Genomic DNA, 19,987 nt, shown 5'->3' on the forward strand with positions numbered 1-19,987 from the left:
TACGCCAAAAGTTGACGCGCCCCTGGGCCTGTGTCGCGCTGCGTTGCGCACGCGGGAGCTTACCCGGAGCCGGATCTGTTGAGGGTTGTAGTCTCGTGGCGGTGACCCGGTCCGTGCCCAGGGAGTCAAACTGAGCGGCGATGTATTAGCGATAGATGTTGGACGACTACGCCACCCGTTGAGTACAGCTAAGGAGCTGCTGCTGCAGGGCAGACCGCTGAGGCCGGTGGTAGGATTGTGCAGCGTGATAGTATAACTCCCAACGGGAGGGGTATGGCCTCAGGGCAGCCGACGTGGATGATGGGGGTAGCAGGAACCACTCAGAGACGGTACTGTGTAGTTCAGGGTCTTTACTGGTCACAAAGATAGACCCTCCCGGAGTACTGGCTAGCGATTGGGGCCTGGTCAGTCCTTGAGCAGATGGGATCTCCCCTGGCCAGGCGGAGTTGTAGGCCTCCCAAACTAACGATACTCTTCTGGCTACCTTGCTAGAGGCAGGTATAAGTAGCCCACGTCCCTGAGTGTACCGTGTGGTGCTCACCCGTATGGCCGGTGACTCGGGGCCTTCGGGTTTCTGGGCCAGAGGACCTGCAATCCCCTGCCGGTCGGTTTCTGCTGCTGGATAGGAGTTAGTCCCCACAGCCTCGGACTCCGGGTCCGGTGATCACTTCTCAGTCAGGGCGAGCTCTGCAGCTGCCAGCCCCTGACTCCTTGTAACACTGCTCCCACAGAGCTCCTGTTGTTTTGTTCCTATATTTGCTTCTTTCCTCTGCTTCTTCTCTACTTCTGGCATGGCCCAGGAGCTGGGCCCAGCCGGAGCCACAGCTCCCTGTCAGCCCTCCTGGCTGAACTCTCCCTCTCAACTCCCTAACCCTGCCTCAGCCCCAGGTTTATCTAGGGGAAGTCCTTCCCCTCCCAGGACTGGGCAGGAGGTGTGGCATGCATAGGATTCCTGACCAAGAGACCTCCCACCTGCTCTCAGACATAACATTGCTTGTTACTGTGGAAACCAGACCCCTGGGGTGCCACATTTGTGCCTGTGTATGATATGTATGTGCCTGTGTATGATGTGTATGTGCCTGTGTATGATATGTATGTGACTGTGTATGATATGTTTGTGACTGTGTATGATATGTATGTGACTGTGTATGATATGTATGTGACTGTGTATGATATGTTTATGACTGTGTATGATATGTATGTGACTGTGTATGATATGTATGTGACTGTGTATGATATGTATGTGACAGTGTAGGATGTGGATTTGACTGTGTATGATGTGAATGTGACTGTGTATCATATGGATGTGACTGTTGTGAGGCAGTGACCGGGATCATATACGAGGGACGTTATATCTCCCCCAGAATGTGTACAGAGACCTATTAAATCCATTGGAGTGCATTGCAGTCACAAACTCACCTGCGGCTGCAATGCAGGAATGAAGGTGAGCATTGACCTGGTCAGGCTATCTGGCTAAGGCAGATTAAGTAAAACCCAGCAGGGCCTTCATTTCTTGGAGGAGGCTATAGGAAGGCAGTGGGGCGGCCTCCTCCCTCCAACCCAGGTTTTCCAGTGGCTCTTGCCACAGGTCCTTTAAAACCCTGCATTAAGGATTAGTGTTGTTCTATGTTGGAACCTGCTAGAAGCATAGCAGGAAAGCTTAGCAGGATTGAGGGTGGCTGAACCCACGCCTGGAAAGGCTCTGCACCTGTAAGGCTTTGAGCGGCCCGGCGCGGCCGTTGCCCACAGCAACCGTTGTGTAAGGACTTGTGTTAACCCGGCTGCGAACCGGAGGACTTTTCTGTTTACCCGTGAGTTGCTGAATAAAGCTGTTTATGTTGGACTTGCTTGGGTCACTGCCTCAGTTACTGCACCTTGTGAACACCGCCGCCTTACACTGTGTATGATATGTATGTGACTGTGTAGGATGTGGATGTGACAGTGTATGATGTGAATGTGACCATTTATCATATGGATGTGACTGTGTATGATGTGCATGGGACCATGTATGGTGTGTATGTGCTTGTGCATGGAGTGTATGTGAGTGTGACTGATATGGATAAGTCCATGTATAATGTGTACGAGACCCTGTATGAAATGAATGTGCCTGTGTATGATGTGTATGTCACTGTGTATGATATGTTTGTGCCTGTGTATGATATGTATGTGACTGTGTATGATGTGTATGTCACTGTGTATGATATGTTTGTGCCTGTGTATGATGTGTATGTCACTGTGTATGATATGTTTGTGCCTGTGTATGATGTGTATGTCACTGTGTATGATATGTATGTCACTGTGTATGATATGTATGTGCCTGTGTATGATATGTAAGTCACTGTGTATGATATGTATGTCACTGTGTATGATATGTATGTGACTGTGTATGATATGTATGTCACTGTGTATGATATGTTTGTGCCTGTGTATGATGTGTATGTCACTGTGTATGATATGTATGTCACTGTGTATGATATGTATGTGCCTGTGTATGATATGTAAGTCACTGTGTATGATATGTATGTCACTGTGTATGATATGTATGTGACTGTGTATGATATGTATGTCACTGTGTATGATATGTTTGTGCCTGTGTATGATGTGTATGTCACTGTGTATGATATGTATGTGACTGTGTATGATATGTATGTCACTGTGTATGATATGTTTGTGCCTGTGTATGATGTGTATGTCACTGTGTATGATATGTATGTGACTGTGTATGATATGTATGTCACTGTGTATGATATGTTTGTGCCTGTGTATGATGTGTATGTCACTGTGTATGATATGTTTGTGCCTGTGTATGATGTGTATGTCACTGTGTATGATATGTTTGTGCCTGTGTATGATATGTATGTCACTGTGTATGATATGTTTGTGCCTGTGTATGATGTGTATGTCACTGTGTATGATATGTTTGTGCCTGTGTATGATGTGTATGTCACTGTGTATGATATGTTTGTGCCTGTGTATGATATGTATGTCACTGTGTATGATATGTTTGTGCCTGTGTATGATATGTATGTCACTGTGTATGATATGTTTGTGCCTGTGTATGATATGTATGTCACTGTGTATGATATGTTTGTGCCTGTGTATGATGTGTATGTCACTGTGTATGATATGTTTGTGCCTGTGTATGATGTGTAAGAAAAGTGCAGGAAAGTTTTCCACAGTGATGATCAGTGATGAATAATGAACAGTCAGACAATCTAGAATTATAACGCCTTCTGCAGACAGATTAAACATTGCACTGATAAGTTGATAGGGTAATCACATGAATAACTGCACCCAAAGGCAGTGACTCCTTGGATTGAGTATGAATTAATGTGTTGCTTCATGGAAACCATTTTTGACACCAATATACATGTCAATAACAGTACAGTCACAAGATTTGCACTAATATCTGTTATTGCTGAAGATTTTCAACTTCAAATTTTCAACATTTGTGATATACTACTGTACTAGATCCTGGAGTGTAAGGGTGAATTATTTGTGGAAACCTGGCAGTTCTTAATAGGGTTTCCAGGGACAGACTGTATTCAAGCTTTCACTCCTTAACCTCTATACAGGAATCTGGATTTATAATAAGGACTTACAATGTGGTGCATCCACAGAATAGCTGCTAGCCGGTGAAGCGAGCTGGCATAGAAAGTCAACAAGCCATGTGAAATCCAAAGAGGGCACGTACTAGACAAAATCAAGAAGTAGGGACATAGGATGATAGCTGAGGTCAGAACCAGGAGGATGGAGTCAGCATCAACGGGAAAGCAAAGGGTTAAGATAGTCTAGGGTCATCACCAGGTATCAGCAGTCAGTTCACCTGCACAGGGGCCCCTAGGGGATGGGGATCCAGTCACACTGCATGTTTCTCAGGATACTCATGAGTGCCCTGTGATTTCTTTGCATGGTGTACATTCTACTCCTTCACTTCAAGATATTGGGAAGTCCCCCAAACCCAACATCTGTTTGTACTCAATAGATCCCTTGATATATAGTTAGTTTTTTGCTTTTCTTGGAGTGTGGGCTTTCCAAGGATTCTAACTCCCAACCTGCAGCATAGCAGGCAGAAGCTTTTGTAGTGAGCCATTAATGCTTGAGTCAATAAAATCTCACACAAGTTAAAATCAAAATTCAGAAAAAAGAGATTTGGCTGTAGACGCGACATCTTGGTAAATAAAATAAAGAATCTAAGTCACATGGTAACTAACTGTAAACAGCAAAATTATGACACCCCCTGTCATATAACATGCCAAATTAGCACACATTGCGTGCAACAAAATCATATATAGAGGTTAATATCAGAGTCCTAAGCGGGGCAAAGGATAACCACACAAATCAAAGGAAAATAGAGAATACAAACACAACCACCCTTATCTGCTTTTTGGGGTAAAATAACTGTCATTTTTTTTCCTATAAAATGACAATTACAATAATCACATGTTTGAAATACATTTTTTTTAAATATCAACTATGAATGGATGAATGACTGAACTAAAAAAATCTTCTGAATACCTGAATCAGTGCATCACAAAAATGTCATTGTGTATATGCATGTGTAATTACTATTAGTAGTAGTATTAATTGTACAACACCATTAATTCCAATGTGCTGTACATATGAAGAGGGTCTACATACATATTATATAGAGAGTAAATTCAAGTTCAATAAAAAAAAAACTAACAGTGATAGACTGGTACAGAGGAAGAGATTATCTTACCATCACAGGCTTACAATTTACAAGGTATTGGTTGAAGACAATTGGTTGAAGGGATGGAACAGCTCCGGTGGTGGTGAGAAGGCAGAGAGGTTAGGGCAGAGTATGGCTTTCATGAAGATATGAGTCTTCTGGTTGCACCTGAAGGTTTCAGTCTTGAAAGACAGTCTGATGTGTTGAGGTAGTGAGTTCCAGAGGATGGGCGATGCTCTTTAAAAATCTTGGAGATGGTTGTGTGAGGAGAACATATAAAGGTGGAGGGGAGAAGGAGATCTTATGAAGACTGGAGATTACGTGCGATGAGTAGAGATGAGCAAATCCGAACTATAAAGTTCAGGGTTCGCACCGGACACCTAGTGTCTGGTGCTGAACTCCGAACATGGACTTCTCCCGGAAGTCCGTTTTAGTGTTCGGAGTTCGGACAGAGAGAGGGAGAGCGAGAACTAGAGGGAGAGAGAGAGACTGTGTGGGGGTACACTGCTTCCTTTGGCTGCCTCCTAGCACTTACTATGACCATTTTACAGCATCAAAGTTCGAGAACTCATTGACTTCTATGAGTTTCGGGTTCACTTTCGGGTACAGTTCTAGACTAAAGCTCGGTCGAACCCAACGAACATGAAAATACACGGGTCCGCTCATCCCTAGTGATGAGTTGTCAGGAGATTAGTTTGGAGATGTATTGGAAAGACAAATTTTGGACAGCCTTGTAGGTCATTGTTAAAATTTTAAGCTGGATTTGCTTGATAGTTGGAAGCCAGTCTGCATGACCCAGTAATGCTAACATTGCCACCCACTCCAATGCCAGCACTGACCGTAGAGAAAGTCCTAGAGCAGGACCAGGTATGGATGCTATAATGAGCAGTAGCATAAGGGGTCAGTCATAAACTACTTTATAAGATCAACTACTGAAACTTTCTACTTTTAATGTTTCACCTTGCCCAGTATTGCCAACATCTTTATTAACGTAATAATGAAATTTACACCACTTGGTCCTGAGCAACTTGCGCCATTGTTTAGAAATTTACGGCACGGCCTCATTCACATGTCCATGATTTTTCTTGGGCTGTTCTCTGACCGTTGTTCATCAGTGATTTGGATTAGAGTTTCATCAGTGTTTGGTCAGTTTGTCAGTTTTTACCATCACTGATTTATGAGTGATTTTTCAATGATGAAAAAAAAAAGCTGCAAGCTTCTCATATCCAATATAAAGTTAATAACAGACAGCACACAGATTATACACTGATGCCATACACACACTGTCTGTAATTTTCATGGACCAATGGACTTGTATGGGTAATTGATCTGTGACTTGGATTAAAACGGACATGTCTCCATGATTTTTTGTGGACCACTTTGGCTGCAAAAAAACACAGACTTCTGAACAGCCCCCTAGACCAAAGTGGTGAAAAACATAATTAGAACTTACAGATGTCTGAATGAGGCCTATCAGGGGCTCCTATAGGTGCTCTAGTTATAACTGAATAAATGAGCTATTAAAAAAGGTCATTAGAGAGCTATTATGATCTCTTGGAGGACAAGTTATATAATGTGTATGTATGTGTGTGTATATATATATATATATATATATATATATTGTAATGCAGCGGCTTGCTTGGCATTACTGTAATGGTCCAGGGTGTGTTTTGGGCTGACCATGTACCTCCCCCTCAGGTGACTGGTCACATGACTGTGACATCAGCACAGGTCCTGTGGGTGTGTACTACAGGATATATAAACCCTTGTAGTCTTGACACAGTGGTGTGTGTAAGGCATGAGGCCTGTTCCCGTGTGGGACACCGTTAGTGTGAAGCCTGGTGAAGCCTGAAAGGTCGAGGCTGGATCCTTAGGTATAAGCGATGCCAGTGGCCTTGGAGGGCAGAGGCTTGAAAGACAAGAGTCCTGAAAGGCAAAGGCTGGATGTTAAGTGTGAAGATATACCAGTAGCCTTGGAAGGTACGAGGGCTGGAGACCCCCACCTGGGAAGCCTAAAAGCCACAGTGGTGGCAGAATGAACCCGTTAAGACCTGGCAAAAGGTAAAAGCGGTACGTTATACGTTATATGGACACTGTTATTTATGGACATTGTTATAGTTACTTTGCTGAAGGCTGTAACTGGAGCCAAGTGGGCATAGCTGCCACTGGAAAGGCTCGTGGACATCATATGTGTGATAAGCGGTTTATGATAAATAATAAACTGCTGAATTGTGAAATATCGGAAAGACATTGCATGTGTGCTTTAAGTGACCCGGTGCAGCGAGTATCCCCCAGTATGATGACTAGCGCTGCCTTACAATATATATATATATATAATTGTCTTATCCCGTCTGTCTGTCTGTCTGTCTGTCCAGGAAATCCCACGTCGCTCATTGGTCCGGCCGCTGTCTGTCCAGGAAATCCCGTGTCGCTCATTGATCCGGCCGCGGCCAATCAGCGACGCGGGATTTCAGAAAAAGATGGCGGCCGTTAGCGGCTCATCTGCCGGATGGAGGTCAGCGGCGATGCAGCCGGGAGATGAGCTCACCTCCATGCGGCTAACGTCGGGAGATCAGTGGCTGGGGCCGCTGATCTCCCGACTGCAAGTGTGAACCGAGGACCGGGGAGTGGCGCCGCCGGTCGGGATGCTTATGCTACTCGCAGCCGCTCGTCTCCCAGCTGCTCACAGCGGAAGTACCCGCACAAGCAGCGCCGCTCCCCGGTCCTCACCAATACGACGCTGATTGGTTGCGGCCGCCGGCCGTGACCAATCAGTGATATGGGCGGCAAATTTAAACGCCGCTCTGCTGATTGGTCGCCGGCCGCGACCAATCAGCATTATTGGCGCCAAATTTAAACCCCGCTCTGCTGATCGGCCGGCGGTCGGCAACTGAGAACAATCAGCAGTATTGGCGCCAAATTTAAACCCCGCTCTGCTGGGGTTATACATACAAATATATTATATTTGCAAAAAAGATAACTAATAATACGATTTTTTTTTACTTTAAAATACATTTATTACATACAAACGATAAAAAACGTACACAAATTAGGTATCCACAAAACCACAATGATCTGCAGAATTCGTTCAAAAGGTTATTTCATATTATAGATGAACAGTAAAAAATAAAACAAAAATAAAACCAAAGTAGCTTTTTTTCTATATTTGTATATCAAAAAGAATTATATAAATTACACAGTAATTTATATGTATCCCAGAACAGCACTACAAAATAATTCAATTTGTCCTACATGAAATAAAGCCTCATACAGCCAAATCCATGAAAAAAAATATTGTCTGCTGCATAGAGGAGAGGCAAAAAGTAAGAAAAATTGTCAGACATTAAGGCTCACTCAAGACTGGATCACAAAGGGGTTAAACAAGAGTTTCAGCCAAATCTCAATGTTTGGGTTTGTTTGGAGTTGAAAGGACAACTACCATATTAAATTAATGACTTAGCCATTTGATCCCCACAAATGGGAGAAGAGGAGGACACTGTCCCCCATTAGTTCACAAATGTTTCAATATTTCCCACATATCTAAAAGTATGGGAAACCAATGTCTGTGCATAAACAATACAGACTCCTGTTTGCGTACTTGGTAAAGTTGCCCATTCATTCCTGCCCTTTTGCCTGAACATAAAAGAAGTAATGGGGGACATGAGACTCAAAGGTAACCTGTCACCTCCAAAAATGCTATTTACCTTCAGATGTCCTGGTAATTGGCAGCTAAATAGTATTTAAATCATGTCAGGCAGGCTTACTGGATGCAGGGAGAAAATGAACTTATATTCTCCCTGCAGCCGCACACTTCCAGTCATTGGACGTGGAGAAGAGAGGTGTAACAGTCACTATACAGTGACCGTGCTGTAAACACTCCCCAGAACATTGATTGACAGCCTGCCAAATTCAGACTCATCGATCAGATAACAGATAGAGAAGCGAGATTCGTCACTCCACAGAACACGTGTCCTCTGTTCCAGAGTCTACTGGAGTCGCCCTTTACACTACTGATGCTTGACATTGTGCTTACTTATGTAAAGCTTGCGAACAGCTGATAGACTGTGAAAATCCATGCCATGAAGCTGACGGCGCAGATAGACCGTGAAAATCCATGCCATGAAGCTGACGGCGCAGATAGACCGTGAAAATCCATGCCATGAAGCTGACGGCGCAGATGGACCGTGAAAATCCATGCCATGAAGCTGACGGCGCAGATGGACTGTGAAAATCCATGCCATGAAGCTGACGGCGCAGATGGACCGTGAAAATCCATGCCATGAAGCTGACGGCGCAGATGGACCGTGAAAATCCATGCCATGAAGCTGACGGCGCAGATGGACCGTGAAAATCCATGCCATGAAGCGGAAGGCGCAGATGGACCGTGAAAATCCATGCCATGAAGCTGACGGCGCAGATGGACTGTGAAAATCCATGCCATGAAGCTGACGGCGCAGATGGACCGTGAAAATCCATGCCATGAAGCTGACGGCGCAGATGGACCGTGAAAATCCATGCCATGAAGCTGACGGCGCAGATGGACCGTGAAAATCCATGCCATGAAGCGGACGGTGCAGATGGACCGTGAAAATCCATGCCATGAAGCGGATGGCGCAGATGGACCGTGAAAATCCATGCCATGAAGCGGAAGGCGCAGATGGACCGTGAAAATCCATGCCATGAAGCTGACGGCGCAGATAGACCGTGAAAATCCATGCCATGAAGCTGACGGTGCAGATAGACCGTGAAAATCCATGCCATGAAGCTGACGGCGCAGATAGACCGTGAAAATCCATGCCATGAAGCTGACGGCGCAGATAGACCGTGAAAATCCATGCCATGAAGCTGACGGCGCAGAAAGACCGTGAAAATCCATGCCATGAAGCGGAAGGCGCAGATGGACCGTGAAAATCCATGCCATGAAGCTGACAGCGCACAGTTTTTGTGCTGATGTTAATGCCAGAGGAGGTTTGGAACAAGTTGTTGAGACAGCAGTGCGATGGTGACTTTCCTGCACCATGCACATTGGCACTAGGCGCCCTGTCCTGCAAGTTTGCAGGTTTCCGTGTTGCTTAATCCTTCCAGTTTTCAATAATATTACTTACAGCTGATTGTGGCATCCTATTACAGGACCACGCTGGCATCAGTGAGCTTTTTACCACCACCCATTATCTTACAGATGGTTGTATAGGCAGACGGCATGGCGCAGGGCTGCATTTTACACACCTGTGGCGATGGTATAAACAAAAAATCTGAATTTAATTATTAAAACGTATGTCCCAATACTGCTGTCCATAAATTGTGAGTGGGTATGTATGAACCGAATAAAAAACCTGAAATCGGTGATTAAGATGTGTGTCCCAATGATTTGACCCACATAGTCTATACAGGTTGCAGAGGCTGCAGTTACACCTAGGAACTGCTAAGAGCAAGTGCAGACTGCCATACATTCCCTCATCCAAAAGAATTGGGCAGATTATGCAAATAAAAATATATAAAGGTTATGTTGGTGCGCTGCCAATGACGTTAGTGAGGTGGTTTGTGATTTTGATCCTAAATAAAAATTACTTATTTTAATTACCGCACCCTCACTAACGTCATTGGCAGCGCACCAACATAACCTTTATATATTTTTATCTTTTTCTGTTCCCTTGGTGGACTTCATACACTTTCTGGTGCTGCGCCTCACTGCATACACTCCAAGTGCTACAACTCCGCACCACTGGAAGTAACAAGCCATTTTAGCGTCACCATCCCAACCTAATTTTTTGGATTATGCAAATGACACTCTAATCAGAGTTTGATTAGAGTGTCAGCTTAGTGTGATCCGATTCTCTCAGAAGAGGTGGAGATGAAGGGAAAAATGTCTCCATCTTCTCTATTGTGTCAGTGCGTGGAAATCAGATGTCAACCAAGTGCAGACCAATGTTTCCCACGCACTCATTGACTTACATGGTTGAATATTGGATCAAACATGGACATGCCGCGATTTTTTTTCCTTTGTCAGGGACTGAATCGGAAATCGAATATGTATACGGCCCCATAGACTTACCTTGGTCCAAGTGCGATCTGATGTTTTGTTGGATCACTCAGACCGATAATGTCGTCTGCACGAGCCCTAACAGATACATCAAGATTATATTAGTTCTATACTGATTATTCCATGTGAAATCAAGTTATACGTTCTCCATGGTGGCCTAGGAACTCAAGATATGCCTTTGGGCATGTCCATATGTTATTATTTATACATTTACATGGTGGGTGAGGCATACTATATTTTACTTGACACACTAAATACTCTTATATATGCGGCACCCACGGCAATCAGCTGATTACTAGTGGGTCTTCATTAGGATTAAGGTTTACCGTAAATGATTTGGCTATGCCGTTATACTGCCGATCTGTTTCTCATAAGTCTGCCGTTTTATTACTAATAAATGTTCAGACTAAACAGACCTCCTGTATTATGTGCTGCTGTTTGCTACAAAGTAGTTATTTTATTCCCAAGAATATATACAATATAATAACCTTCTGCTTATAGCGGTAACTAGATTTGTTGGACAATACATGTGAAAACGTGTATGTAAGTAAGGTGCTGCGCTTTTTATGAAGGCGATTATAAACTATAGCCTTACTTTTGGTATTCTGGAAATATCCCTATAGCGAGTGTAGCTGCGCCTCTGGTTCATACTATGGAGGAATTTGCATATACATGAATGTAGAATTAGGTGAATAAAGCTAGATACAATCTCTCCTCTGCATTATTACTCATCCTATATTACCCGATATTACAGACCTACGTACATTAGTTTTGTTCTACTTTTCTTGTTATTCTTTGAACTCTCGGACCTGAGCAAAAAGTCTGAGTACATTGTACCCCTGCCTCCCATTGTTAACTAGAGAACATACTTATTAGAGTGTTGTCAAAAATCCAGAAATACAAGTGTGGTCAGGTACTGGCAGTTCTTAAAAGCAGCTGGGGATGCACAGCATGGAATCCTCTATGCAGAACAGTGTATACTACAACAGCAAAACGTGCACAGAAAATGCAACAACCTAGGTGGAACCTCAAGGAATAACTGATGATGGACGGGAATGATATGACACTACGGATTCCTCAAATGCCTGTTATCTGATCAAATCATTAAACGGAGAATTTTTTTTTTTCAGACATGGATGGTTTTAATATAATAAACTGAGGTTCATACTCCCCATCCAGCACGTCCATGGATCTATCATAGACCACTCCCAATGTCTGCGCCGCATCTGGAAGCAATGTCTGCCCTGTTTGCAAGTTATAGGACTGCTGAAGCCTGTGATTAGCCGACATGGTCAGATGACTGGAAGAATACATCATCAGAGAAACATTCCATGATGCGCTCGGTTAGTCACCTTACCGCTGCAGCTAATCACAGGATTCAGTATTCCTGTGACTTCCAGGACAGACAGGCACACACCGCTTCCAGTGCCGATGGAGACCTTCAGAGAAAGCTATCCATGCCTGAAAAACAATATTTAACTATCGGACAACCCTTTAACTGGTATAAGTTATGGAACTATACTAGTTCTCAATCTTAAGATTTTAGAGTCCTCAGTAGTTGATAACTTTTAATCGCTAACTGAAAAGATGGTGACAAATTGTAAGCTTTTGGGTGTACTCAGGTCTCTCCATCAGGCTCAGAATTCTATCATTCTATGCCTGATGAAGAGATCTGAATAGTCTCGAAAGCTTACAATTTGTTTCCATCTTTTAATTTAGCGATTAAAAGATCTCAACCATTCTATGACTGATGAAGAGACCTGAGTAGTCCCGAAAGCTTAAAATTTGTTGCCATCTTTTCAGTTAGCCATTAAAAGGTATTAAGTCAACCACTGAGGACTCTCGAATCTTAATATTTTTCTACTGGCTAAAACGGTACAAAGATATACATTTTTCCTAGTTCTCAATCTGAAATGTTCACACTATTTAATGTCATTATTAGATTAGTACCCTTTACCTCTGCTCATATCTCCTGATTTTTGCTACTTACTCTGTTCATATCATTTCTTAGGTTAAGTTCCTACAATGAGTTTTTGGTGAGTTTTGATACTCCATATTTTCTCTGCGCAAAAGACGCAGCTTCTTAAAGTTCCAGCAGAGTGGATGGGATTTATAGACATCTCCTGCTTTTTTATTACACAGCGTAAACTGACCTGCAGTGCGTGCTTGATATTCGCAACATGTTAATCTCTCTTGCGGGTGCGCTGAGTTTTATGTGTGAATTTTCCCCATAGAATTGTATTAGATGCTGCGGAAAGTTTTGTCAAAGCTAAATACCAGGAAGTATCAAAAACAAAGTAGCTTTATTTAAAACATGATATACCAAAAAGACGAAAAACAGTGTCAAAAACCTAATAAAACATATGAAGAAAAACAGAATAAAAAATGCAATGACAATAACGGAAGTGCATAATTTCTGCACCTATTAAGTAAACTAGGTTACTTGCATTTTTTTCATTGTGTTTTTGAGTGCTTTTTATCACATGCATTTTATTGCGTTTTTGTTGCGTTTTTTGTCTCTTTTTGGTGTGTCATGTTTTAAACAAAGCTGCTTTGTTTTTCATACTTCTTGCTCTTTTGCATTGACAAAAATTACTTGTGTTTATAGTGCGTTTCTGCAGCTGAAAGGCACTAAAACTCATGTGCATTTTTTTACCTACAGATTTTCCTCATCTAATGCAAGTCTATGGGGAAAATCCACAAGTAAAACTCAGCGTACCCCCAAGAGAAATTGACATGCTGCGGTTTTGTACTACACATCGCAGGTCAGTTAAGGGCTCATTCAGACGTCAGTGATTTTTCGTCAGTGTTTATATTCCAAAACCAGGGTTGTCTCCAAAACACAGAACAGGTGTCAAACCTTCAATTAGGCTATGTGCCCACGATGCAGAAATGGGGTGCGGATTACCATGCGTTTTTGATGTGTTAAACGCATGAAAAACGCATCGTGTGCACGCAGCCTAAGGCATGTATTCTGCAGGAAAAATGCATGCACAATCTGCATGCGTTTTTTCTGCCAGGGAGATGCAGAAATGCTGCAGAAATTTTTTGCTTCATTTCTGCATCGTGGGCACATACCCTTACAGTTTTTCTCTGTATGTTTCACCCCTGGTTTTTCCACTTAAAAAATCTCACCAAGTACTGAACGTGTGAACATGGCCTAAGTCTCGCAATCTCCCATACAAATACCCCCTCAATTTGGTCGAGCATGCATGTGTTCTGAATGGCGAGATTGGAGTAAGCAGCAACCACACACCTCTGAAAGGGGAGAATCTTTCCTCAGAACAAAAAGTTTGATAATTTTAAAATCCAACTGACCAATCATTCTCCTCACTGCCATCTGCCATTGGGGGTCAGAAGACCCCATATACAGTATGTGATCTGCTGATCTTGCTGAAATTGGGTGGGTCCATCCGTCAATAACTAAATAATGATTTACACAGAGGTCTGTGTACTGCACAGTACCTGTGACTTTCTGTTATATAGGGCACTATTTGTAATTTGCAGTGTCTCATATGGCAAAATGTCAGGATTGACCACCAAGAAAAATCTTGTCCTGAGATTTGTCCATTGAAAATGGTTGCAGGCAGATTCTATAGAAGGGAAAGTAAACTGCAAATTACAAAGCTTATTCCTTTAAAGACAAATACAGATAATAGTGTGTCAGACAGGATAGTTCCCGAGCCATAGGGCCTCTTGCTTCACTCTGACTTTGGCCAGGGTCACACGAGTATATGTTTTCTCATGAGACAGAATCGGGGTTGATTATGCTATTGACACTCGGCTCAAACTCTGACAGAGTGTGAGCCAATTGTCGCAGCACAGGTGCGGAGGAGACAGAGAAAGTAATTTCTCCATCTCCTCCATTGCCGGCATCCATGGTAATCGGACCGCACTCGGATGACATCCAAGTGCAGTCCGATGTTTCACACGCACCCATAGATTTGAATGGGTGCCTGTGATCCGATCATCAGACGCACCTGCAGTATGCTATGATTGTTTTCTCATGCCGATTTGGCATGAGAAATAATCGAAGATCTGAGCTGCCCCATAGAATAACACTGATCCAAGTGCTATCTGATAAAACATCGCATATCACTCATCCGTGTTATACGCTCGTGTGAACGAGCCCTTAACGTAACCCTCTGAATTTAGGCATATAAAAAAGCAGGAGAAAAAAAATCTGAATTCTACCAGGAACAGCGACAAGTGCAAACGAAACCACTTTATAGACATTTTAGTATTCTACATTATTTAGTTTCTGTTAGGGTAGATTTATACTATCATATAAAGAAAAAATTGTTCAGAGTTTCATCCAGAAACGTTGGAGGATTTTTTTCTCACTTGTCGTCCATGTACAATTCGCTTTTTTACAGCAGCAGCTATTAATCATTTACAGGACCATTTACAGTTTCCTGTCACAGAATTGTAATGTATCCATAAAAATCGGATGCTGTACTGTGGCATCTGATTTTTTTGTGCACCCATGGACTTGAATGGGCGAGTCCCATCTGATTTACAGAGGAAAATCGTGCATGCTGTGATTTTTTTCAGCCAGTGGAAAAAATCGTTCATCCGCACTGCCCCATTGAATAAGATCGGTCCAAGTGCGGTCCGTTTTTTTCATGGATAGCACTCGGACTGAAAATACAGTTGCGTGCACGAGCAAGAAAAGATATAAGTACAGGCCCTGGTTAAAATATTACTTATATAAAATGTTACATATATGTTTCTGAATCTAATCTGAAATAAAAATCACTTTACTGAGAAACATTTGTTGGCGGCTACATGGAAGACTTGAGCATCACTGAGTTTACCTTGTTACCGTTTACAAAGTTTGTTTTGTTCATTTAATTTCGGCTCAGCAAATTCTACATAAAACTGCGCCGACAGCACAAACGTTCTTGCTGTTCCATGTACACGGTATTATTCCTCCAAAAGCATTTCCTGACTTTGGGGCCTAAGTTTAGCATTTCCAAATGAATGTGTTTGTAAATGTCACCTAAACCAGTAGATCTCCTCTGAATCCAAAACGCAGGCCTCGTTCAGACGCTTGTTTTCCTCATCGGTGTTCGATCCTTATTTTCACTGATACAACACGTACCCATTGTAGTCTATGGCGCTCTTCAAATGTTCGTGAACGCTACGACTGCAAAAAAAATCATTGAGATATTTTGTTTTCAAGATGTAAGTCATGGATGACAATCACCTAGTTACAAAGGCTATGAAGCCTTTAAAATTCATGTGTTGTTCGTTCTCAACATAATAGTGGAAAGCAGAAGCTTTACAATTAATTTTTTTTAGCATACAAGAAAAATAAAAGAAAAATTGTAAATACTGAATTACTGACCCAGTACTCTGATCACTGATGAGAATTGGTCTATTTTTTCACGTACGATATGAGAAAAACGAACGTCTGAATGAGGTCGTAGTCAGTGATATTAGATGTTGGAAATCCATACAGTGCCCTACTTGTTAGAAAAGCCATATATTACTGAACTAATTGTAATACTTTAAAAATGAGATATTGAATGAAGAGTGAGACATTGCATGGTCGCCAGGAAGACGTACACTTTTCAATTATAGAAATGTTTTATTGGCTATTTTTTTTTTACTGTACATTCATTATCTTCATAGAGCTCTTTAGTAGAGCTCCGTACTAACTCCGAGGTTTCATGAAGAAGCATAGGACGCTTTTTTTTCTAGTTGGATTCATAATCAATTCTACAGACAAAAAAATTTAGCATAACACTCATGACCTGGTACGGCCAATATGGTTTCTTACCTGATGGCTTACCTTCCCCCGCCTTACCCGAGGATCCCTTCCCCGAAATAAAACGCTACAACCTGTTGTTCATTGGATACATTTTTGGCCACAGCAGCAATTTTATTAACAAACCAAACTTCCACAGTCCGTGAAAGACTCACCAACTAAAAGCTCCTGGGGTAAAAACCCCATCCAGAGCCCAGAACCGACTGCCAGATCACCCCCCACTCAATTTAAACGACCTGGAATTTTCCCAATTCCTTCCACCAACAATTCGGTACCAACTCCAAGAACCCCACCCCCCGCCAACCACGAACAGTCCTGAAACCTTAGGCTCCTGAGTGCCCCAAAACCACCAATGCCCTTTCTATCCCCTCCTGTATTGCCAGGGCCCAAAGATCAATACCGATTGCGTTGAGATGAACACCGTCCTCTAACCAGAAATGACCAACCCCAGATTCCAACTCAAAGTGCCTAACGCTATCCCACCATTCCTTGACACAAAGCTGGATATGGCCCTATTTAATTTCACTCTTGCCCTATTTATCCCTTTTACCGATCTGGCCGCCCACCATTTCTTCCTAGGCACTATATCTGACCAAACCGTCAGAACCCCCGGAAACGAAGTCCACAACCTCAAAAAATCAAAACGGATATCCTGAATTAACTCTCTCACGGGCCTAGCCCCCAAATCGTTCCCTCCCATATGTACAACCAGAATATCAGGTGCTCTGTCCAATCTAGCCGCTTTGTGAAACTCCGACATAACCCGGCTCCATACCATACCCCTAAAACCTAGCCAACGGATAAAAACTTGTTCCCTCGGAAAACCTAATTGCCTACCGTCACGCCTTACGTCAGCACGCAGCGCCCCCCAATGCACATACGAATGTCCGAAAATCCAGGCTAACAAGAGAATGCCACCTAAAAGAATAATAACAAGCATATTCAACAATTCGCAAATGATAAAAAAATTCCTGTGGTATTTAGCGCCGAACATACAGTACAGACCAAAAGTTTGGACACACCTTCTCATTTAAAGATTTTTCTGTATTTTCATGACTATGAAAATTGTACATTCACACTGAAGGCATCAAAACTATGAATTAACACATGTGGAATTATATACTTAACAAAAAAGTGTGAAACAACTGAAAATATGTCTTATATTCTAGGTTCTTCAAAGTAGCCACCTTTTGCTTTGATGACTGCTTTGCACACTCTTGGCATTCTCTTGATGAGCTTCAAGAGGTAGTCACAGGAAATGGTTTTCACTTCACAGGTGTGCCCTGTCAGGTTTAATAAGTGGGAATTCTTGCCTTATAAATGGGGTTGGGACCATCAGTTGTGTTGTGCAGAAGTCAGGTGGATACACAGCTGATAGTCCTACTGAATAGACTGTTAGAATTTGTATTATGGCAAGAAAAAAGCAGCTAAGTAAAGAAAAACGAGTGGCCATCATTACTTTAAGAAATGAAGGTCAGTCAGTGTGAAAAATTGGGAAAACTTTGAAAGTGTCCCCAAGTGCAGTTGCAAAAACCATCTAGCGCTACAAAAAAACTGGCTCACATGAGGACCGCCCCAGGAAAGAAAGACCAAGAGTCACCTCTGCTTCTGAGGATAAGTTTATCCGAGTCACCAGCCTCAGAAATCGCAGGTTAACAGCAGCTCAGATTAAAGACCAGGTCAATGCCACACAGAGCTCTAGCAGCAGACACATCTCTACAACAACTATTAAGAGGAGACTTTGTGCAGCAGGCCTTCATGGTAAAATAGCTGCTAGGAAACCACTGCTAAGGACAGGAAACAAGCAGAAGAGACAAGTTTGGGCTAAAGAACACAAGGAATGGACATTAGACCAGTGGAAATCTGTGCTTTGGTCTGATGAGTCCAAATTTGAGATCTTTGGTTCCAACCACCGTGTCTTTGTGCGATGCAGAAAAGGTGAACAGATGGACTTTACATGCCTGGTTCCCACCGTGAAGCATGGAGGAGGAGGTGTGATGGTGTGGGGGTGCTTTGCTGGTGACACTATTGGGGATTTATTCAAAATTGAAGGCATACTGAACAAGCATGGCTACCACAGCATCTTGCAGCGGCATGCTATTCCATCCGGTTTGCGTTTAGTTGGACCATGATTTATTTTTCAACAAGACAATGACCCCAAACACACCTCCAGGCTGTGTAAGGGCTAGTTGACCAAGAAGGAGAGTGATGGGGTGCTACGCAATATGACCTGGCCTCCACAGTCACCAGACATGAACCCAATCGACATGGTTTGGGGAGAGTTGGACAGCAGAGTGAAGGCAAAAGGGTCAGCAAGTGCTAAGCATCTCTGGGAACTCCTTTAAGATTGTTGGAAGACCATTTCCGGTGACTACCTCTTGAAGCTCATCAAAAGAATGCAAGAGTGTGCAAAGCAGTCATCAAAGCAAAAGGTGGCTACTTTGAAGAACCTAGAATATAAGACATATTTTCAGTTGTTTCACACTTTTTTGTTAAGTATATAATTCCACATGTGTTAATTCATAGTTTTGATGCCTTCAGTGTGAATGTACAATTTTCATAGTCATGAAAATACAGAAAAATCTTTAAATGAGAAGGTGTGTCCAAACTTTTGGTCTGTACTGTACGTCAAATAACGGTCGGAACTCCACCTGCCAATAGGCTTTATCACCTCGGCCCCCAAACCCTGCCTATCCGCCTCCGACGCAGCACCAATCCTAAAAGAATGTGAACCATACACATCTGAGCTAAGGCCTAACTCATGCACCCCCTTTTTTAGGACCACTATAAACTGAAATCGGGACAGAAATGCCCCGTTGCAGTGCCATAAAAGTGGGCCGGATCTCCCTGACCACACTTGCCAATATCCCTCCAAGCACCTTCTTGGACACATCAACGCCCTGTCCACTCTACCTAACACAACGCGCTTACCTCTGCCCAACTGATCTGTCTTTGCACGCCTGATCCAAAAATCGATGCCCCCAGCCCAGCAACTCATGTCTTCATTCTAATAAACCCCCCGCCCTATTCCTGCTGAGGGCAACCAATTCACCTACTCTCATCGCCCCGAAAAAGGCTAAGGAAAAAGCTAACTTAAATAAAGCCGCCTCGAAAGTAGAACAACAAGTCCTTTCCAATACAACACCTAACCTTTCCAACATACTAAACGTGACTGGCCTACGCGTATCCAAAATCCTGCTACCTTTTCTAAAACCTCTAAGTGCCTGTTTGATTAAAAAGGATTTTGAGACATCAGAGACTCCCTGAAATTTGAAACCGAATGCGAGCCCGGCAACAAATATACTGATTCTAGATGGCGACCACCCTAACTCCGCAGCCTTACCAACTAAAAACAAAACCGCCAGTGTTCTATCCTCGTCACTCTCTACCACCTCCCAATGGGACACCCAGCTTTGCCATACTCGCCACGATGCCTCGTATGAAGCCCAGGTTGAACTCGCAACTGACTCCTGGATCAATC

The 19,987-nt window shown here is 43.0% G+C and overlaps 1 protein-coding gene across 4 annotated transcripts in view; it reads left to right on the forward strand.

Annotated features, from left to right (window-relative positions):
- NGEF (neuronal guanine nucleotide exchange factor) overlaps nt 1-19,987 on the forward strand; it is a 235,068-nt gene that overhangs the window by 29,214 nt on the left and 185,867 nt on the right. The window contains exon 2 of one of the 4 annotated variants that reach the window (XM_073674493.1): nt 13,396-13,498. The exons of the other annotated variants lie outside the window; for them this stretch is intronic. The gene's annotated coding sequence lies outside the window, so the exon portion shown is untranslated. The remainder of the gene's footprint in view (nt 1-13,395; nt 13,499-19,987) is intronic. 4 annotated transcript variants of the gene reach the window in all.

This window comes from Phyllobates terribilis, unplaced genomic scaffold, assembly GCF_046119375.1.
Source record: "Phyllobates terribilis strain yellow unplaced genomic scaffold, ASM4611937v1 Scaffold_3__8_contigs__length_932513732, whole genome shotgun sequence".
In the NCBI taxonomy this organism is placed as follows: domain Eukaryota; kingdom Metazoa; phylum Chordata; class Amphibia; order Anura; family Dendrobatidae; genus Phyllobates; species Phyllobates terribilis.